This window comes from Trichechus manatus, unplaced genomic scaffold (genome assembly GCF_000243295.1).
Source record: "Trichechus manatus latirostris isolate Lorelei unplaced genomic scaffold, TriManLat1.0 scaffold00191, whole genome shotgun sequence".
Taxonomy (NCBI): Eukaryota; Metazoa; Chordata; class Mammalia; order Sirenia; family Trichechidae; genus Trichechus; species Trichechus manatus.
The window spans coordinates 3,956,804-3,960,210 of record NW_004444127.1 but is presented as its reverse complement, the minus strand read 5'-3'; positions in this window follow the sequence as shown (position 1 = coordinate 3,960,210).

The following is a 3,407-nucleotide window of genomic DNA, read 5'->3' as shown; positions in this document are numbered from 1 at the left end:
GTGTGTGTATATATATATATATATATATATATATATATATATATATACACACTTCACTGGTTTTGCTTCTCTAAAGAATTCAGCCTAAGACACCAGGTCCGGCACTTAACTTCAGAAAATGGAAAGTCTTGGATGATTTTCTGCTCCTTCTCCTCCCCTCCCTGGGACCTTCACTCACATTTGGGTTGTCATGGAGATGGGAGACATTTCGGGATGCTGACTGCCCACTAGAATCAGTCTTGTAGCAAAGCCTTGTGCAATTATATGGCAAATGCAATTCAGATTTATTCTGACTTCCCAAAATGTACCACCAGAATTTAGCAGACAACTGCCACAGTCCAATTTCGGCAAGCAGTTCTTCCGTTTTATTTTTGACTGTATGGACCAGAAGTTCTTAACCAGGGTCTATGGATTCCTTAGGGGCCCACAGTGGCTTCAAGGGGTTTAGGGACCTCTTGTGTGGGTATGAGAAAGAAATGAATTTTTCTAAGGAGAGCGTTTATCTTTTTCATTAACTTCTCAGAAAAGGTCTCCAATGCAAACAAGGTTAAAAATAATTGCTGTAGGCTTTGTCAAGGAAGGGTTTGTTTTTAAACTTTCTAACCATGGCCTAGGGAGAGAACCAGATACAAGTAAGGAATGCGGCAGTTCATATCAGGAAATAATAATAACGCTAATACTTCGGTAATTACTTTTTTCCTCTCTACTGATGGAGACAGAGATCTGGCTTTGGTGAAACCAAAAGAAAAAAAAAAGAAAGAAGCCCCAATGGTTTGTGCTGAGACCAAAAGGATACATCTGTTTCCTGAATCAACCAGATCAAATGAGCACTGAATCAAAAGCTGCCTGTGCTGAGACTTTTTTTTTTTTTCTTCCCAAGAAAGATGAAGCAGTTAGGCTCAAAGGGAAGAAAAAAAAGAAAAAGGAATAAGCTGAGGCAAGGGGAGAAATATAATCTCTAGTTTGGAATGATGCCAATGCATTTCTTGATATGGTATCTTCCCCAGATGGAAAATCACCCTTAGCAGGTATTATTCCTGAAGTGCCTATAAGGTAACCCCACTCTCCGAAATCTTTATAAAATGGAGGCTTCGGCCTAGTCTGTCTGATTTCCTACAAGTGCTGCACTGTATCTGGCTACCCACCCCTGCCCCTTCCCCAGTCTTCCACATACCTCCCATGATCCCGCTGTGCTGAATTCTTTCCCATGCTCTCGGTTGCCTCTGTACCTTTGCATTTGCTGTTTCCTATGCTTGAAATTGATTCCCTGCATGGTGCAAAATGTTAATATGTTTGGCTGCTAATTGAAAGGTTGGAGGTTCGAATCCACCCAGAGTTGCCTCAGAAGAAAGACCTGGCATTCTACTTCCAAAAAAATCAGCCACTGAGAACCCTATGGAGCACAGAATCAACTCCACAGCAACTAGTTACTGGTTTTCTGACTGAAACACACTCCTCACTCCCTCGTTCCCCTGGCTATCTCCTCCTCTGCCCAAGGGGTATCTCCTCTAGGGAGCTTTCTTTAACTCCTTAGGAAGAATGAAGTGTCTGTCCTTGATATTTCCAAAGCATCTTGTGCTTTAGGAGTCCTGGTGGCACAATGGTTAAGCCCTCAGCTGCCAACCAAAAGGTTGCTGGCTCGAACCCACTCAGCCTCTTTGCAGAAGAAAGACCTGGCAATCTGCTCCAGTAAAGATTACAGCCTAGAAAACTCTATGGGTACAGTTCGGCTCTGTCACACAGGGTCGCTATGAGTCGGAATCAGTTTCGACGGCACCCAACAACAACATCTTGTGCTAACATTTACCCTAGCACCTAGTGCACAGTCTGCTGTAAGCCCCTCGAGGGCAGGAACCATGTCTTTCGCCTCAGATCCTAAATGTGCTGCCACAGAATAGGACTTTACTGAATATGTGTGAAATGCCTGAGTGGTTCATTTCCCACCAGTGCCTAAGTGAGGGCCATTAAGTAATAGACCCTTGTGCAAATATTCTGCTGTTGAGAATAACAGGAATATTCCCTGTTCCTTTTTAATTTTTTTAATGGAACCCAAAGGTTTTAGAAAAATACTGACCTCTCAGTATCAAATGCTCCATTTAAAATCCTCCACCCATATCAAAGGAGCTCTAAGAAAAAAAGGAAAACATACTTAATCTGATTTATTTTAAGAAGACAGATTATGTAATACATGAAAAACAAAAGTAAAGTTTTGGGTTTTATTCTCAAAACGTCTTTATTTCCTTCTTCTGAGGACATTGCTGTGATGTTCAGGGTAAATGGCCATCAGTGGCCATTTTTTAAAATCTGCTACATGTGGTGACTAAATTCCTTTAATTATTTGGTTTTCCGAGGGGCTGAATCCGGGCTGCATCCTGGCTGCTTATTCAGCCACCCTGACGTTCAACTCAAAGTTTGAGAAATGTGGTTACAAAATGGAGAGGCTATATAAAGCTTTGAACTGCCTTCCTCTAAGAAAGGTAACATATGGAAAGAGAAAAGGAAAAGGGCCCAGAGATCGGTGGCTTCAGTAATTAGGTCTGATTGGGAAGACCTGAGCCTGGTCTCTGACTTGCTTAATGTGCTCAAAGCAAATGAAATGAATTGAATCACGTACAAAAAGAAATACTTTTTATCCCAGAAACGAAATCTGAAACAAATCCAAATTCTTACAAAGAATAGAACAGCTGCTCTCTTTGCTGCAAACAGAGAGCTGCACAGAATGACCAGCTGATGTTAGAATTCTGTGGTTCTTTCTTTGTGCTGGAATGGTATCAGATTATGAATTTTGAGATTTAAAAGGGACTTTGAAGATCAGCTACTCCAGGCTCTCACTCTACCCATCCTGATTTGACTTTTATCTCTTTGTCATTATATTCCTGGAGAGCACAGATGGAATCCAATTCCTCGCAAGGGTTTGGTCCTCTGAATATTTGCCCCAAGGATCATCGGGTCTAAGCGCTTTCATTTCTTGCACAAGGAAGATGATATCTATGTATAGGCTCCCCACAAATGTGTCCAGTGCTTCATGATTTACAAAGTCTGCTCTCACGACAGTATCTAATTCAATAAAGAATGATGCCATGGCTCGTCCAAGGTTGCCCAGCTTGTTAATGGCAGAACCTGGTCCAGAGCTCCAGGTGCAATGCTCTTTCTTCCTCACTGTGATACTTTCTTACTGAAAATGGTTCCAAAATGCTATTTGCGCATTCTAAGCAGGAGGATTTGATCATATCTAGGGGTAATATGGAGGCAAGTGAAAGATTCTGATGGTATACAATGAAATTAACAAATGCCATCATGAGGTAGGCACACATTTCACACAGCCCTTAAACAAGGAAAAGGTTAATGAGGTATTTCGAAGCTTAAGAGAGATTGGTAACACAAACACTGGTGGTGTTTTGCCTCAT